Raw genomic sequence first — 20,425 nt, forward strand, 5'->3', positions numbered from 1 at the left:
TTCCAAGACAGATTGTTGCTGTTTACGTACGTAAAGCACATAAGCTTAGTTAAAAGTCTTGCACTTATATTTTCATTTCATGAGGCTATATCAGTTTCCATATTTTCCACTATGCTCTGGAGCTTGTTTACAATATCCATCAGTCTCAAAGTATCTTCAGCGGAACAGCTTTGCATCCTGGAACGTTTACCGCTCATGTTACCTCGATTAACAAGACATTGTGATTGACAGATGACAGTGATGGGTAACAGAGTTGCTGGCTCGTAAACGGCCTGCCATGTGCTCAAGTTACTGATAGCGGTGCAAGCACCAAAAAAGAAACAAGTAACGGATGCACACGACTTAACTCTGAATCATTCTCATTTAATCTTCAGTGTCACTCGAACTGCTGTCAGAGTTTAATGAAATAATGAGATCTTCAGTGTAATTTTCTACTAAACATTCATTCTTCTATGCTTTCATTATTACTTTTTTCATGTGTCTTGCAACATTGTAGCAACATGACGACGAAGTTTCGTTTCAGCATCCGTGGTCAGTTTTTCTACTTCCACTAAAGTACATTTTTTTGTTGTCCCTTATCACATAACCTTTTACTTGAGTCCATATGAGTGACAGTGGTATGGTGGTAATCTGAGGAACATATGGCAATACTTTTTGCCAGTTCATCTACAATATATTGTAAGAGGCCCATGACTAAGGAATTTATTGCTAAAGCATTCGAGCAGATGTAATTTCGATGGACTGCTCACGCGCTGCCTGCGATATGTAAGCTATAATAGAATCGCAGACCAAAGAGCAGTGTTGGCTGCAGTAGGAGCTGTGTCAGTGGTAATGGTAGTAGCTGGCAGTCTGTGTATGGAGTTGGCTGGGCCAATCGTGGGGAGCGATGGCGGTGCCCGAGCGATGTAGTATAAGGTAAAAGCAGCCGCACGCACATGTAGTTTGTTAAATTAAATTTGTACTGTTGTTATATCAAGTCCCATGTAACTGTTTCAAAAAATCTTTTAATAATAATCTTTTTTATAAAATTAACTTTTTGGCAATCATTCATCTGAATTTAAAGAAATTATTAATTTCTGCAATCCATGGTCATCCCGATTAACATAAGGAAAAATCTGTAGTTTCTTTTTATACATGACAAATCTAGCGGCCAGTATTGCACTGGGCTGTGCCAGAAAAATTTCTTATAGGAGCAGATATATACGCGTTATACGGCGACTTCATTGAGGTAAGAATTTTCAATTACTTCAGTATGATCTTTCAGGGCAATGACGCAGCGCTGCTGACGTCCAAATTTATCAGTTTAGATTCACAGTCAGTTAATTATTGAAAGGTTATATATGAGTCACATTTTTTATTGGGAGGTTAGTCACGTTATTATTGCGAGGTTACAGAATAATAATTTGTTGGGAGGTTACACTGAATGTGAATGATATACATAATTTTTTACTGTTGGGAGGTTACAATATGAAGGTAAAGGTGGTTTTTTCTGAGCTACGAGATCCACAATTTTTCTTCGTTGTAACCTGTCGATAATGTCTTGCTTCTTGGAAGCAACTGTAGGCGCCTCATCAAGGATAGCCAAGTGATATGATGCGTTGTCTATAACTACACTCCTGGAAATTGAAATAAGAACACCGTGAATTCATTGTCCCAGGAAGGGGAAACTTTATTGACACATTCCTGGGGTCAGATACATCACATCATCACACTGACAGAACCACAGGCACATAGACACAGGCAACAGAGCATGCACAATGTCGGCACTAGTACAGTGTATATCCACCTTTCGCAGCAATGCAGGCTGCTATTCTCCCATGGAGACGATCGTAGAGATGCTGGATGTAGTCCTGTGGAACGGCTTGCCATGCCATTTCCACCTGGCGCCTCAGTTGGACCAGCGTTCGTGCTGGGCGTGCAGACCGCGTGAGACGACGCTTCATCCAGTCCCAAACATGCTCAATGGGGGACAGATCCGGAGATCTTGCTGGCCAGGGTAGTTGACTTACACCTTCTAGAGCACGTTGGGTGGCACGGGATACATGCGGACGTGCATTGTCCTGTTGGAACAGCAAGTTCCCTTGCCGGTCTAGGAATGGTAGAACGATGGGTTCGATGACGGTTTGGATGTACCGTGCACTATTCAGTGTCCCCTCGACGATCACCAGTGGTGTACGGCCAGTGTAGGAGATCGCTCCCCACACCATGATGCCGGGTGTTGGCCCTGTGTGCCTCGGTCGTATGCAGTCCTGATTGTGGCGCTCACCTGCACGGCGCCAAACACGCATACGACCATCATTGGCACCAAGGCAGAAACGACTCTCATCGCTGAAGACGACACGCCTCCATTCGTCCCTCCATTCACGCCTCTCGCGACACCACTGGAGGCGGGCTGCATGATGTTGGGGCGTGAGCGGAAGACGGCCTAACGGTGTGCGGGACCGTAGCCCAGCTTCATGGAGACGGTTGCGAATGGTCCTCGCCGATACCCCAGGAGCAACAGTGTCCCTAATTTGCTGGGAAGTGGCGGTGCGGTCCCCTACGGCACTGCGTAGGATCCTACGGTCTTGGCGTGCATCCGTGCGTCGCTGCGGTCCGGTCCCAGGTCGACGGGCACGTGCACCTTCCGCCGACCACTGGCGACAACATCGATGTACTGTGGAGACCTCACGCCCCACGTGTTGAGCAATTCGGCGGTACGTCCACCCGGCCTCCCGCATGCCCACTATACGCCCTCGCTCAAAGTCCGTCAATTGCACATACGGTTCACGTCCACGCTGTCGCTGCATGCTACCAGTGTTAAAGACTGCGATGGAGCTCCGTATGTCACGGCAAACTGGCTGACACTGACGGCGGCGGTGCACAAATGCTGCGCAGCTAGCGCCATTCGACGGCCAACACCGCGGTTCCTGGTGTGTCCGCTGTGCCGTGCGTGTGATCATTGCTTGTACAGCCCTCTCGCAGTGTCCGGAGCAAGTATGGTGGGTCTGACACACCGGTGTCAATGTGCTCTTTTTTCCATTTCCAGGAGTGTATTACTGGGGACTCCCTCAAGTTTTTCACGAGTGGCTCCTTAGACCACCGTCGAAATGTGGCTCCCTTCATTTCTTCGTGGTAATCGGCGTTTTTTCTATCTAAATAACAAAATGTTTTCAATAAATCCCTGCAGATGTACCTGCATGGAGAAGAATAAGTCTGCTACCTTCTCCAATTTGTCCTGGTATGGTGCCAGACACTGAATCATCTTTCTAACCAGCTTGCATTTACCCATGTTTCATCTAGCCAAACAATATCCTCAAAATTTTCCTTTGATATTGCACTCAAAAATCGACATCGCCATGCTACAATGTCACCTCTCTACATTATGACCTATATCCGTTAATTTTTTTTATATTTGAAGCCCAAGCCGAGCACCAAATTTAGCAGCGATGATTTTCTGCTTCTGAAAAGCTCCGCTTCTTCTAAGGAAGCCTTCAATTTATCGAGGGTCGGATGCTCCTTTCTCGAAGCCTACTTTTTCCTTTGGCCCCTATGGGGGCATAGGGCATCCAGGAGAACACGCCATCCTTCCCTGTCTTTGGCCATTTGCCTCAATTCTGCCCAGGTCTCGCCAACTCTTTTTGCTTCCCATTCCATTGTCCTCTTCCACTGTCCTCTTCCATGTGCCCCTAGGTCTTCCTCTCTTCCTTGTTCCCTGGGGATTCCATTCCAATGCTTTTTTCTCGGTGTCTCCATCTGGTTTTCTCAAGGTGTGCCCCAACCAACCCCACTTTCTCTCTCGTATCTGGTCTTCTATACGTATCTGGTTTGTTATTCGCCAGAGTTCCTCATTAGTAACTGTAAATATGACGACGAATTGCATCTCCCTGAAAATCTTCGATATTCGTCACACGCTTTCGGGTTGCACTTTTTTCATGGGGTGTTAAGTGAGATGGTCCAGCTTCAATTTCTTCTGCTCCGTACTTTTCTTTCCCTATTCTCAGAACAGTGTTTTATTGAATTTTTAACGCCTCCGCTGTTCTGTCAGTGACATTAGTGGGAGGTAGCAAGAGTCCACATCATTGTCTTTCTCTTGTTCGAAGGATTCCTTGACATTATTGCAATATTCACCAGCCCGCCCTCTCAGTCCAGTGCAGTGACCGCGAATAGACTTCTATGGCACAGCACGCTTCCGTGGAGGCCCTCTCCCACTTCTTGCTTCTGACATTGAAACTATATGAACAGAAAGAAATAATCACACGAATGTCAAACAACTCATGTGACAGCACCGCACAGTGTATCTGCAATACGACCACTGTAGGTCTCATACATAGAGCCCAGTTCGCAGCCACAAGGGGCTTTTTTTCTTTCTTTCTTCTTCTCTCCCCATGCTTCATGGTTTCGAAAGCGAACACATTTCGGCAATTGAGTTTTAAAGAGGATTTCCGTGTCCTTTCCTTGGACATGCGTAGATAAGTGTTGTAAAACCAGCAGGTATCCGTGGCCTTGCTGGCGAACCCGTCGACGCAGTGGGATGTGACGACTGACGTACCCGAAATTACGCAGCGTGCTCTACTGTTGTCAACATAACTGGACGGACACGCTATTCCATGGATAACTAACCGGAGAATAAAATGACGTCGTACAACGTGCGCCATAAGCTATAGCGTGGTTAGGCTATTACATCGGTTGCTATCCCTGTATTTATCACAAGATTGCATAACTGGCCCTAAATAGGCGTGCTTGATGTCAATATAAAAGACATATATTATACATACAAACTCACAAACATGATCATGATTATGTATGAAAGAACTATACGTCAATGTTAAAATACGTTTATTTATATTTTTAGGCAATAAAGAGCAAATGATGAGCGCACCAAGAAAGAAGCTTTTTGGGGCTCAAAACATAAAAAGAACTAAGGATAAAATTGAAGAAATAAATAAATCGGCTTCTCTAAGATGAGAAGATAGTTTCACGAAGCAGGCGCATCATTACGCTCCACTGATACTTGAGATAATTAACATTCAAGATAATTCGACTGAACAGTCGAAGTTTCAAGTCTCAGATGATGGTAAACAGTCTTCACCATCGGTATTATCTCAGAAGGAAGACGACGGTGAGCTAGCATCTGCTCACTTATTCAGCAAAGAAAATATTATAGATCTAATGGACCCAGGTGCAGACCGGACCACGAAAAAATTACAGGTGAACATAGGTCATTTATGAGCAAACAAGCTGTATTACTAAATGATAAACATCCAGATAACATAGAGTTTAGGTTCACTGAACGCAACGGTAGGTATTTGTCATACCACATGTGGTTCGAAACAACAGAAAATTGGTAAAATATTAAAAGATCCCGGCTTGTTTATTCGAAAGCAAAAAACTCAATTTAATGTACTGCCTGCAAGCTATATGGCAGCTCTTCTACGTCAGCCTCGTGTAGGGAGCTTTCATTAATTGGAAAAAAGCTTTAGAAAGATTATCTAAGTTTAAAGCATGAAGAACACATTACGAATGTTTTATCAAATGGAAAACCCGTCTGCAGAAAATGAAATCTTCTCAGGGCATCAGTCACGAGACTGAGAGATTAATTCCCTCTGAGAAAGAAAAATGGAGACGTATCCCGCATGTAATAATGGACGCTGTCATATAGCTTGCCACAAATTGTCTTGGTTAGAAGTTCAAATGAAACACCGAGTGATCTCACTGAAAATTTTCCTCAACCTAGCCAAGGACATTTTCTTAATTGGATAATTCTGCTCCCTAAATGCAGTCCTACTCTCAAGTAACAGTTAGAACACGTAAGAAAGGGACAATTATCCTATTTGTCACTGACAATACAAAAAGAAATCTTCCATATAATGGCAAACAAAGTTCGAAATACCATTATGAACGACATCAAGGAGACCAGTTATTTCACCTTCATATTTCACTGCACTCCAGATGTATCTCACACAGAAGTAATGAGTCAAGTGATATGTTATATAAAACTAACAGAAACTGTACGTGAAAAGGAAAGCTTTATTGACTTTATAGACGTTGACGGAAAGACTGGAGAATATATCACACAGTGAATACTAGAAACACTAGAAGCTGATGGTCTGAATGTGCAAAAATGTCTTGGACAATCTTACGATAGCGGATCTAATATGGCCGGCACATATAATGAAGTCCAATCCAAAATTATGCAAATGAACGAGTTTGTACCATATCTAACACACTCTAAAAATCTTGTGGGCGTTCATTCTGCAACCTCATATCAAGAAGCAGTTAGCCTATTTGGGACTGTTCAGAAACTTTACTGCTTTTTTGTTGGATCCACCATGCGGTGGAAAATAACGCAGAGGTGTACAGAAACCAGTTTACAAGGAAGCAGTCAAGCAAGATGGTCGGCTAAACATCTAGCTGTTACAGCTCTATTAAATAATTTACCGGAAGTTATCAAAGCTCTGGAAGAAATTGAAGAACCTCTCTTGCCGCAGAATGTAAGTACGAAACTGGTCATTTGCTACATGAGGTGATGAATTTTAAATTTATCCTCACCTTGACAATTTGGGCTGATATTCTTGGAGAGATTAATAAAATGAACGTCAAAATACAGAAAGAAGACATTATCATTTCGCGTTGTGTGGCACTAATGCATGGCCTTGCAAGAAATGGAGAGAAACCAATAGAACAGTGGATCGAAGAAGCTATACCTGTTTCAGTAAAGATGTAATTCGAGCGTGTCCTCAAAAGCAAGCGAACTTCCAGAAAGAGAAGGCGCACGACGAAGTCTAAATCTGTGTGGACGAATCAAGAACACTAGACCCGACTAAGCTGTTTTCCAAAGATATAAAAATAGTATTTGACATTTTTAACACAAACTGAAACAAGGCTAGAGAGCGCAAAGAGTCTAATGAAAACTTCGTCTTCACCAGTGGCCAAGCATTTTTAAACATGTCGACTGAGAATCTGCAGAAAAATGGAGCAGATCTACTACGAAAATATTCGAAAGACTTGGATGCACTTGAGTTTTGCCTAGAACTCGCCGAATTCAAAAAGTTAGTAACCGAAATTAACGAAGAATCAAGTGCTGTCCAACTCTTATATCGGTGCAAGCGTGACTTGCAAGAAGCTTTTCCTAATATTAGTGCAGCTTTAAGGATATACTACTCATTACCGACGACATGTGCAAGCTGTGAGAGAAGCTTCGACAAACTGAAAATAATTAAGAGCAATCTGCGTTCAAAAAGAAGTCAGGAACGTCTACCTGGACTCGCGATCATAGGCACTGAAAATAAAATTGCCTATGAGACGACCTTTAACCAGGTAATGGCTTCTTTCGCAGAAACGAAAGCATGCCGTATAAAGCTGTAACAAGATTGCAGAGTAAAAAATGCTGAGACTTGAGGGCTGAAGAAATGTGTACTGTCCTGCTTGTTTCTTGCCTTTACTGGTTTTATGTTTCCTACTCTTGGGTCCATTGCTTTTCCTTGTGTACGTTAATGACCTCTCGTCTGTTAAACTGCCAGACGCTAAGTGTGATTTGTTTGCAGATGACACAAACATTGCAGTAAGTAGCAAGTCAAGTGCAATCTTAGAAATAACTGCTAATCAAATTTTCACTGGCATTAATAAATGGTTTAAAGCTAATTCACTGTCACTGCCATTAAATTTTTAAAAGACGCACTGTATGCAGTTCAGTACCTGTAAGAGATTTCATTCCAATATGTGTATAACATATGAAGACATGTGGATCGAAGAGGTAGACAGTGTTAAATTTCTGGGCCTATAACTCGATAATAAATTGCGTTGGGAAGGGCATACCACAGAATCGCTGAAGCGCCTAAACAAGTCTGTATTTGCAGTGAGAATGATGTCAGATGTAAGAGATATAAATAAAAAAAACTTGCATACTTTGCTTACTTTCATTCTATTATGTCACACGAGATCATATTCTGGGGTAACTCATCAAACCGATAAAAAGTTTTTAGCGTGAAAAAGCGTGTTATAAGAATCACTTGTGGTGTAAATTCAAGAACAGTATGTAGAAACCTGCTCAAGGAACTGTGTATTCTAACCACTGCTTCTCAGTGAACTTAATCCTTAATGAAATTTGTTGCAAGTAATATATCTCTATTTCCAACCAATAGCTCAATTCATAGTATCAATACCAGCAATAAGAACATTCTACATAAAGATCTAAAATCACTTACCTTGGTCCAAAAGTGACCAAAAAACCACATTTTCAATAAATTGTCAGCAACCATTACAAACTTGGTTTCAAATAAAGCACGGTTTAAAACGAGTTTGAAAGACTTTTTGATAGGCAACTCCTACCCTATAGATGAATATCTTAAGAGGAACTGTTAGACCAGCTTAAGTAAAAATGTCTGTTAGATTTCAGTTTTGACAGCACTTGGTCACAACAATCAAGATTAGGTATACTGAATATGATAAATTTATTAAAAGTGCATAACAATCTTTAATTCTTACAGAATTCTGACAGCATATTAATTCTGTATATATATGCAGTTCCACTTTACTGTAATGCAGTCACCTATTTTGACAACCTCCTAACAAATGACCAGTTTTTTATGTTCTACACCCACGAGAATCTTCCCAATTTTTGGTCTGTGAAACTAAAACTGAATCTAACCTAATCAGATCTAATCTAATCTATGTTTAATTTTATGTCGCTCAAAAGAGAAAGTTATTCGCTAACAGGCAATAAAGAGTGCAAATTTTCTGAAGAGTTTTTATTCTCCCAGTCACAAATAATCCCACCCAGTATTAATTGTGAGTTTTTCTTTTAAGTGGGGTAGGATGTCAAACCGACCGACTGGGAGCAGTAGCGACACCATAGGACATTTTAATTTCCACTGTCCTGAATATGGGTTGGATGGCTGTTATTACAAAATACACGCGTTTGAATTCCACAGGGCGAAATACAGCAACGTGCGATAGAAGAATGCTGTGCGAAGAGGCGTCGCACTGCACCTTGGCACACTTAAGACCAAATAACATGTCTCACATTTCCTCGAACATATATGTTTTATATATCAAACTCTTCAGAAAGTTTGCGCTACAAAACGAACATATTTTAGAAAAACCGATTTTCTTTTTCTAATTTTTGACGCTTGAAGGGGAGGGGGGCGGAGGCGCCACTATCATATTTTTGCTCCGGTTCGGAAATATCGTAGATTCGGTGGTCTCCCCCTTGCACGCATTGTATTGTGTTTGAGATATTGTGTGTCGATACAACAGGCCGTTTGATTGTTACGGAACATAAGCAGTTCACAAACGTGGGACTAATGTACATTGTCCACTCTAGGCTTTGTATCGAATTACATCAAGTTCTTGGCTTACGTTCCTGTATCATATGCACTATGTCCGCAGGTCGTGGTCTAGTGGCTAACGTTACTACTCTGGATCACGGGGTCCCGGGTTCAATTCCCAGCCGTGTCGGGGATTTTCACCGCCCGCGGCTGGGTGTTTGTGTTGTCTTCACCATTTCATCATCATTCGGGAAAGGGGCGAAACTGGACATGAAAAGATTGGCAGTTTGTAGGGGCGCTGATAACCACGCAGTTGAGTGCCCCACAAATCAAATATCGTTAGCAAACGCATAATCTTCACCCTGAAAGTTAGCGAAGCTCTGTAGATGTCGCAAGTAAATATGAAACGATGCAGTTGTACACCAACCCACCACGATAAATTCATTGACTCTAGAATGAATCTGGAATATATTACTTACGAGAAACATCCTCTTCTCGGATACAGGCCTCCAATAGGGCGAAAAAGATATGTGCTGTTCATGATACGCTAATTTCTTTCATGTATACGTATAGCGTATATTAGGACGGGAATAGATCAGAACTTAGTTTTTTGTATGTATATATATATATATAAACACGAAGATTGAGTTAAAGGTACATACATATATCCAATCCATTCATATTAACGGTCATCTTGAAGGCATTTATGGTCTTGAGGTCATTTTTAGAAAAGCTCGCAAATTTTTTCTGTGTTTTGTTGAACAATAAGTATATTTTCATGATTCCGCCTTCAATGAAACAATTTCTTGTTATTTCACTCTTTGCCTACACGTGCTTCGGTTATGTCACGTATATTTCAAAAATGGGTATAGGTGGAAAGTTACTTTTGGAACATTCGAACAGCTATTGTAGACATCACATTCGCAAAAAGTTTTTCAGCTAAAACATATATTATAACAGAACATTTTTTTGTTCACATTTCTCTTTGTCTTCTGCACTATAGCAAATATTAGGCTACAGTTCGTTTTCTGCAGCTAATAACGGTTTATTTACAACGTAAAACTTTTAGGGGAGCGACACTTTGACCTAGCCCAACTGCAGGGCTTGGATTTCGCTCCATAAAAATAGTTAGACAGACCGAAACATAAACAACAAAATGTGTTGAGATAAGCGTGCATGTTTTTGTTGGAACACTCTGTAAATGTGATGACCATGTTTGTAACTTTTATGTACCGTTCTCTCATTTAATATTAACACATTGTTTTGCAGTAGATGATGTAACACCACTGAAACAAGTACAGTAACGCTCTTTTCACAATTCCCGCAAAGGTGACGTCATTTTGACGTCACAAACAATATCGACGGACCTCGCAGTGTCGACCGCATGTTCGGCTATCGACTTTCGTTAGCATTCGGACCTGTCACAACATTTAACGCGCTCGTACCGAAGATTTACAAAAACACATCATTCTCGGAATGATTTATTATAATTATTGGTATAATAACATGTCACATAATGATTTATTGACGGTTAATCCCTTCATATAATAAGAGTGCTGTCTTAGGAGTGAGTTATTGTCGTCAATAATTTACAATGAAACACACTCGCTTTGAAATGTGCAGTACGCAGTTTCAATGTGACGGAGCACTGAAAATTTATCACAAAGACATCCCCATTATCATTAAACGTCACTTAATAACGCTTCAATGATACAAGCCCACGAGATTGAATATGATAGCCAAGACTGAAGTTTAAAAGCTAGCGTAATGAATAGCGTCGTGGTTTCTGGCGTCAAAACTTGTTGGCTCGTATCCCGTTACATGCAGTTCTTTTTTTTCCCTTCATATTGGCGTTGTTAACGCGTACTTTCTTATGAATGTAATACAAGTATGTTCTGCAATATTCGATGTTATTTACATTCGGTAGAAAGAAGGATGAAATAAATATTTAGTGATTTCCGAATATGTGGTTAGGCAGGATCCTAAGAGGAAAGTTTAAATTGCTGCGATTGAAACGACCGAGTGGTCTAAGGCGCTGCAGTCATAGGCTGTGCGGCTGGTCCCGGCGGAAGTTCGAGTCCTCCCTCAGGCATGGGTGTGTGTGTTTGTCCCTAGGATAATTTAGGTTAAGTAGTGTGTAAGCTTACGGCCTGATGACCTTGGCAGTTAAGTCCCATAAGATTTCACACACATTTTTTTGATTGAAACGAGCAACAGTAAAATTCGTATTGTTTCTTCTCACAAATATTTGGCTCTTTATTTCCGAATATATGCTGCTTTTCGAGTGTGTCATTGGACAGGGGCCTAAGAGTACAGTTTAAATTGCTGTGAGTGAAACGAGCAGCATTAAGATTCATATTCTTCCTTGTCACAAAAATTTCGCTGTTTATTTACGAATTCATGGTGTTTTCCGAGGGTGTGGTTAGACAGAAACCTAAGAGTACAGCTTTAACTGCTGCGACTGAAACAAGCAGCAATAAAATTCATATTCTGCCTTTTCACTAATATTTTGTTCTTTATTTCCGATTTTGTGACGATTTCAGAGAGTGTGGTTACGCTGGAACCTAAGGGTACAGCTTTAAATGCTGCGACTAAGACGAGCTGCAATAAAATTTGTTTCCTTTTTCTTATCACAGATATTTCTCTCTTTATTTCCGAAATTGTAGCGACTACCGAGTGTGTGGTTAGGCAGGAAGCTAAGGGAGCAATATTCATAGTCTCCCTTGCCGGCCGCGGTGGTCTAGCGGTTCTAGGCGCTCAGTCCGGAATCGCGCGACTGATACGGTCGCAGGTTCGAATCCTGCCTCGAGCATGGATGTGTGTGATGTCCTTAGGTTAGTTAGGTTTAAGTAGTTATAAGTTCTAGGGGACTGATGACCACAGATGTTAAGACTCATAGTGCTCAGAGCCAGTCTCCCTTGTCACAAGGCCGGTAGCCGTCATTATTGCGCGTTAGTCAAAATGACGTCAAGTTTTCGGGAATTGTAGGGAAACGAGCTTTACCCAAACAAGTATGGGTAAAGAGAAGAAAAAATCAAGAAGTAGTATTTTATGTTATTTTGTGAGACAATGACATTATTAAAATTCGATCGCTGTTATGTTTCGCAGAACGTTGACAGCGTACTACAGCGACCAGACAGTTTGGTTTTGGTTTGCTTTATTGGGAAAGCACCGTTATCAAATGGTTCAAATGGCTCTGAGCACTACGGGACTTAACTTCTGAGGTCATCAGTCCCCTAGAACTTAGAACTACTTAAACCTAACTAACCTAAGGACATCACACACATCCATGCCCGAGGCAGGATTCGAACCTGCGACAGTAGCGGTCGCGCGGTTGCAGACTGAAGCGCCTAGAACCACATGGCCACAACGGCCAGCACCGTTCTCGGTTTCAAATTTATATATTAATCGTCAGACGGCTTGTAGGTTTTTTCATCAACGACATGGACGTTGTTATAAGTTGAGGTGCCCTAGGATAATAAAAATTGACAGTTTCATAACTGCGTCAATGATTGTTGCTTCACGAACTATCGCATAACAAAGCAACTTACGTGGAATGCCCGTCCGGAACTTTTGTTACCAAAGTGTTTTTCAAACGAATAGTACTCATGTTGTTCTTCATGTTGTCATATACACTTATAGTGGTTCAGGGCAACAATGTAGGTCATCTAGACGTGTCACACGGCATCAGAAGATTTACTCGTTCGAGCAAGACGATGAAAATAAAATGTTGCAGGCGGACATTTTACGTAAATTGCACCCTAAAATGAGTTGGTTGCGCAGGAAGATACAGTATATTTGTAAATCAATTGTGTTTAGAATGATAATAAGATATGTCACACTTGCTCCATGGAACACGACAACTGGTTAATTGGTTAAAGACTTGTTTGTAATATAAACGTGGAAGAGAAGAAGTGAAAAGTATTGAAGTTTCTTATAATGAGAAATGAGAAGGAGCGCTCTGTATATACTTTAAATAAATTTTTATAGTCAAAATCGCGTTCAAAACTGTTTTTTTATTGGCCGGTGACAGATAAGACTGTCGCCTTCAGATCTTTAAAAATTTTTTTGGTTGTACGTGATGTTCCAATATGCATTCATTAGTCGCGTCATGTTAACATTTTAGTGTCGAGTATATTGTGCATTTCACAAAGCTATGTCAAAAATGAAATTACATACAGGTTTCACATATGTAAAAATATGCACAGTTGAGATGGACCTTACACATGTAACATTACCATGATGCTTGTCAGTTGTTGTAATCCACAGTGTACAGGAAAAGTCCACACTTTTGCCAATGTTAACGATTTTGACAGGTAAGACTGTCGGCTTCAGGCTTTTAAAAAAAATTTTGGTTGTACGTCATGTTCCGATATGTGTTCATTAGTCGTATCATGTTAACATTTTAGTGGAGAGTATACTGTGCATTTCACTCAGCTATGTCAAAAATGAAATTACATACAGGCTTGTCATATGTAAAAATGTGCACACTTAAGATGGACCTTGTAGAACTTGGCATGTCTATATATGTAACACTACTTTGATGCTTGTCAGTTGTTGGAATCCACATTGTACAGCAAAAGTCCACACTTTTGCCAATGTTAACGATTACATGACGAGTGAAGCACATCTTGGGACCTTTTCACTCGAAATACATGGTGCAAAAACCTGTTTCTAGTTTTATTTTTTATAAATCTGTGTGGAATGTGCAGTATAAGTTGCACTAAAAGGTTAGCATGGCATGAGTAATGAACGCACAATGGCACATGACGTACAACGAAAATAATGTTTAAAGATCTGAAGTCAATAAAGACGTTTTGAACGCCTTCCTGGCTGTAAGAAAATTTGTTTAAAGTGCAAAGCAATTAAAGCCTGAGATCAGGTTTCGCGGCGGAACTCACGGTGGTCGGCAGAGATGTGTATCGCAGCCAGGCGGTGCGGATTCCGGCTCTCCAGCTCCAGCGCGGCCCGCGGCGGCAGCGGCACTGGAGGCAGGGCTCGGCGCTGGGCCGGCGGTGGGGGCGCCGCGGCGCGCAGCTGGAACTCCAGAGCGGCCAGCCACGGTCACGGCCGGCTGCTTCCCCGCCACGCCTCGCCACCCCCCGCCGTCGCCAGCTTGGCCTCGGCAGCCAGCCAGTGGTCATGTGGGTGTGAATTGCGCTTGCGTGAATTTGTGTGTGTGTGTGTTTGTGTGTGTCCAATTCAGAAGAAGGCCTTCTGGCCGAAAGCTTACTTGTTTAGCAGTCCTTTTGTTGCGCCTGTCGGCGACTTAACATGTCCACTATATGGTGAGCAGCAATCTATCCTTTTCATAATAGTGTCACTCACTCGCGAAGTGTTTACTCTGAGCTACTCGTAGGGTCACATTCCATGCTCGGAATAAGTTCCGGACAAGGTATACGAGGGCGCAAACAGCGCCAAAGGTTGAGCGATCACTGTGAAGGACAAGGAGATGCCGTGTACTCTTCTGAGACAGCGTTATCAGTACCTGACAGACTTTGGACAGGGGCCTCATTGTGGGTCTCCTTTCGGCAACTGGTAGAGTCGTGCGATATCCAAACTTTTGGGGCATTCGTATGTCTCACTGAGCCAGTTTTGGACTGCACATGAACATTAGGACAGGCATATTCGTCGCCAGGGTTCCGATCGACCACATATGGCCACCAAAGGAGAGGATCGCTGTATTGTCCACAACTTCACATTATAATGTTGATGCATTAAGTTGTTCTGAAAGCGGTGCTGATATTCAAGACAATAAAAGCGGGTTAAAAGCCGTGAGCTATCTGGGGAAGTTAACCTTGCATTACTGAGCAACTGTTTCACCAGGTATCCAGTCTAGCTTACGAAATTCCAAACTAGACTAACATTAATTATAATCTTTTAATAGTCATCTTATGACAACCGGTGATATATATATATATAAAAAGAGAATTTAAATAAAAAGAAATAAATCAGTTTGTATTTGGGCATTTATTTTAACATTGATCATTGTTCCGATAAAATTTCAGCATATTAAACTTCATTCATAACTAAACTGGTGCCTTATTTAGGATTGTGAAAATGTGAGTTTGTAATCTTACGGAACACATCAAATATGGAGCCAAGATTGGGAGACTGCACACAACACTGCATTCATAAAATAACACACGAAGAACGTTGAAACATATGCAAGAGGAAATTAACCACGACCAACCGATTCAATTTTCACCCAAAGAAGTTACATTTGTAGCGCAATCCTGTCCGTCATGAAATTACCACACACTGGTATACTAAATTCACAGTAACTCTCTGTGAAATCTTCTCGAAAAGAATAGCTGATGGCTACTTTGATGATTACACCACATGTTTCACGTGGTCAATTTGGTTTACACAAAGAGTGTAACACCACAATAATTTTGATAATTAAAATAAATTACATCGAAACGCAATTTACAAAAGAAAAACCTCGAACTGGTTACTATCATCTTACTATTAACCTGATGGGTCAAGCAATTTTATAAGCACGTGGTACTGGTCTCACAAAGCACACCCCACATGGGTTGAAAATAAAGAAAAGTTGCTATATTGAAAAATATTGTCAAGACGAGACGTTATAATCTCACGCACATTCGCATTTAAGAGTGATGATCTTAGTTAGAGTTACGAATCATCAACACGTGGTTCCACTTTACTCACAAAGTAGTGACAAAGCAACTACTGGAAGATATTCTGAACTTCACACTCGAATTACACTGCATTGCAATTTAAGATAACATTAGATATTTTAGATCTAAACCTGAAATGAAGGTGATTAAATTTTCAGTTAGGCTGAACTTAAGAAATCCATTGTCCAACAGACTTAGCAGAGACGTGCTTAGCCGGAGATCTTACCACTTCAGACGCTCGCCACGGACAGACTGCCATGGGCCCCTACCGAGGGTGTTTCACAGATACAAACGGAAGTGACCAGAGAGGCAGCTTCCTATACCAACATGACAAAGGACGGACAGGACCATACCAAGAATAGAAACCTCTTTGCTTTTAGAAAGCGTAGCTACCTGTTCCAACGTTGGTCCTACTGTTCTCTAGCAGACAGGCTTGTCTGCTACCATCAAGCATGCAACTAGAAATACATTTGCTCATTCATCCTTTCACACAGAACAGAAGGGGGATGACAGTATCTTATCATATACAGTATATAAAAGAAAGCCGATGTAGGTTCCGTGACATGAATTACATATAAACTGTGTTTTAAAGTGTAGTAGTGCGACAGATCGTTCTTGTTTATGTGTAAAAGTAACACATTCCACTGCTCAGTCTCCTCCCAGATAGAAACACCACAGTAAATTTAGAAGTGGAATGTATGCCATAAATGACAACAGTTTTAAGAAATTAACATGAAAGGAATGCAACAGAGGCCTTTCAATATCTGTGCCTGCCATCAGAGAACAAGTAATGGAATCGCTGCAATAATCTGTGCCATCCTGCACCTTTGGTCATAGACTAGCACCAGCTGGACTATGGAATTACCATCCCATGTGTAGGCTGCCATTAACACCAAACACCACTGGCTCCCCTTGCCATGACCGGGAAGTATGGACTGTTCATGAATGGCGTCACATTGCGTTCAGTGATGAATTGAGGCTCTGCACTAATCCAGATGACCATTTGCAGCGAGTGTAGTGGTAGCCTGTCTAGAGGCCCTGTACTTCCAATGTTTCGGAGGTGTACAGAAGTGTTATTCCTGGAGTACTTGTGAGTGGCGAGCCATTGGGTATGGTTCAAATGGCTCTGAGCACTATGGGACTTAACATCTGAGGTCATCAGTCCCCTAGACCTTAAAACTACTTAAACCTAACTAACCTAAGGACATCACACACATTCATGCCCGAGGCAAGATTAGAACCTGCGACCGTAGCGGTTGCGCGGTTCCAGACTGAAGCGCCTAGAACCGCTCGGTCAGCAATTGAGTATGCCTGTGACATCGGGTCATGGCTGTTAGTGACCGAGGGAACTCTGAGCACTACAGTACAGCCTGCGTCCTCATGTGTTACCTTTCGTGTGATAGTGCCGTGGTGCCATTTTTCAACACATCGATGCTCGTCCACACATCGCACATGTATCTATGAACTCTCTGCGATATGTAGAGGTCCTCCTGTGGCCAACAGGAGCCCCAACTTTGCCCACGATAGAACACGTACGGGACCATCTTGGACATCAGCTCCGTCCTGGTACCAGTTTTATTTGTTTGTTTTGTTTTGTTTTAGGGCGCAAAAATAATGGGGGTCTTACGCGCCCATGTCAGAACCGTAGAACACGAAGACAAAAAAGGGGAGGGAGGGTTAAAAGCGACTACACGTTAGGCCCAATCGACGGAAGAAAAGACAGTTAAAAACAGGTACTTCGAGAAAGGTCCATAAAATACGCCATAGAGAAAGAGAGGTCCTGAAATAAAGATTAAATGTCCTTCTCCTTATTGCTACGACGGATAAAAAATAAAACGCGGTCGATAGCCCGCGCGTCGTTCGCTAAAATGGCCGATAACTCAGGCGGTAAACATAAATTGGAACGTAAGTGATTAAAAAAGAGGGCATTCCCTCAGGAAACGGTGAACTGTCAAAGGTTGAGGACACTGAGCGTCAAGTGGTAAGGGTGCATCACTTAACAAATGGCGACGGCTAAAAAGACAGTGCCCAATATGCAACCTAGCTAAAATGATCTCCTCACGGCGAGAGGGCAGAGAGGAGGCAGTCCAACCCGCTGGGAGAGGTTTAATTTGCCAGAGCCTGTTCCCACGAAGGGAGGACTAGTGGTGAGGCCAAAGTAACGTCACCTGCTGACAGACGGCAAGACAGAGGTCATCGGAGGGAATGGAAGAACTAGCAGGCCGAGGTACCACGACTGCAGCGTTGGCAGAAGCATCAGCAGCTTCGTTTCCTGTCAGACTGACGTGAACAGGATCTCGCAGAAACATCACAGTGGCTCCATCAAGAGTGAGCGAGTGACAGCTTTCCTGGATCTGTTACACTGAGGGATAGCCTGTGTCTCCGGATGTGCTGCGTGATCTGATACAGGGAGAAGAGCTGTGCTGTAAATACTGAGCAGTGTTCCGTCGGTGCCAATATTAAGGCTATCAAGGACCAGCTGAGCCATGGCGGAACCAGCTTATCAATTCTTCCGTGCCGTGCGTAGTAGTATGTGTCTATGGCGCCATATTTCCCTCTTTTATCGATTATCTTTGTGAAACAACATCGCTGACGGTGCATTGAGGAGGTGGCGGCGGCGCCGGCGGCGGCGGCGGCGGAACGCGAAGGGAGCCGTTACGATTGCAAGCGACGGCAGACCAGGGCGACCAGCGGCCGGGACTTCCAGTGGCAGCTATATCTCTCGGGTGCTTGTTTCGCTCGTGGCCTTAGCGTTTCTCGCCTGCTGCAGTTTTTGGGGAGACAGCGTCCTGTTGTATGAATTCCAGTCGTCTTGACGTCCGTTAGTTTGTGATTCAGGCGATTCAACGCTGTGTGCAACTGGATGTTTAACGGTGCCCTGACATTATTCAACTTGTCTTCCCCTTTTGCACTTTTCATGCACGGTGGTCGTACTCTGAGAGCTCCTGGCTCTGCCTGGTTTTGGTGTCTTCCTGAAGGGCTGAATTTAATATGATTATTGATGGAGTCCTTTTTTTACTTATTGATATTTTTTATTAATTGTATATTTGTGCCTTTCAGTGCCTCTCTAATGGTGGTTTTCTGCGTTATTTATCGCTTGTTCAATTTGGTCGCTTAAGTCTAGTTACAGTAGCTAAAGTCAGTTATTTAAATAATATTATTTATCCTTTTATTGTATTGGTGATTACTTTGAGGGTTGCCCTATTTTATTTAAATGTTGCTGGCCACTCCTTTTTAATAAGTGTGCAACTGAAGTTTAGTCCTCCGGTATTCTTTAAACAATTTTGTGGTGTAACTGGGTCAGAGTTTTCTTATGGATGGCTATGCGAAATTCTGAATGAACGGAAATGGTTAATTATCTGCATGAACAGCTGAGTCTAAAGTCAAGTAAATTTAGTACTTGTATTTTCTGCTGCTGGTTATTTTAGCACTTTCCCTTTTATTTTGTTTATGTATGAGGAAACATATTTAAACTTTGTATGTCTAATATGCGTGCAAATTGTGATATAGATTTCCTTGCTTACACTGGACTCGCGTTCGGGAGGACGGCGGTTCAATCTCGCATCCGGCCATCCTGATTTAGGTTTTCCGTGATTTCCCTAAATCACTCCAGGCAAATGCCGGGATGGTTCCTTTGAAAGGGCACGGCCGACTTCCTTCCCTAATCCGATGAGACCGATGACTTCGCTGTTTGGTCTCTTCCCCCAAACAATCCAATCCAAATCCTTGCTTAAAGTGTTGCGTAAGCAGGTACAGTCGTGAGAATCTGATTAATTCCACTTATTTAGTGCCTTCTGTTAAATGCACTAACTATCCTCACCTTGAGGCCGACTTCTCTACGCCTCACGGGCGCGGGGACCTATTGATGTAGCCGGCCGAAGTGGCCGTGCGGTTAAAGGCGCTGCAGTCTGGAACCGCAAGACCGCTACGGTCGCAGGTTCGAATCCTGCCTCGGGCATGGATGTTTGTGATGTCCTTAGGTTAGTTAGGTTTAACTAGTTCTAAGTTCTAGGGGACTAATGACCTCAGCAGTTGAGTCCCATAGTGCTCAGAGCCATTTGAACCATTTTTGAACCTATTGATGTTACCCACCATAATTCAGGCTGTCTGTTGGAACGAGTAACTTAAGGTCTTTTGTTTATTATACGCCTTGCATTCTTATTCAAAATTGTATCCTTTCTAATTTTATCCATATTTTGTAGCTTAAAACGAGACTGTATTCAAAACACTGGATGTGTGATTATTTATTTCAAGTTTCTGCTACCAGTCACTTTTTATTTTATGCTTAATCTAACATAATGTAATGCGTTTCGAACATGTTCTGTTCATCGTCAGGCGTTTATACATACATACATCTACATAGAGAGATGTTACTGAGAAATAAACAGCCTTAAACTGCATTATGTTAGATTAAGCATAAAATAAAAAGTGACTGGTGGCAGAAACTTGAAATAAATAATTATCCCACACAGTCACAGTGCACAAACGTAGCCATTATGGCTGAAAATAATTGGAGGTGTGAATTAAACAACG

General features: G+C 42.2%; 1 protein-coding gene across 1 annotated transcript in view; it reads right to left on the reverse strand.

The window, feature by feature from the left end:
- Positions 1–14,257, reverse strand: part of LOC126414895 (uncharacterized) — a 347,263-nt gene extending 333,006 nt beyond the window's left edge. The window contains exon 1 of the mRNA XM_050083387.1: positions 14,150–14,257. The gene's annotated coding sequence lies outside the window, so the exon portion shown is untranslated. The remainder of the gene's footprint in view (positions 1–14,149) is intronic.
- Between the last annotated feature and the right edge of the window lie 6,168 nt (positions 14,258–20,425).

Source organism: Schistocerca serialis, chromosome 1 (assembly GCF_023864345.2).
Source record: "Schistocerca serialis cubense isolate TAMUIC-IGC-003099 chromosome 1, iqSchSeri2.2, whole genome shotgun sequence".
NCBI classification, from domain to species: Eukaryota; Metazoa; Arthropoda; class Insecta; order Orthoptera; family Acrididae; genus Schistocerca; species Schistocerca serialis.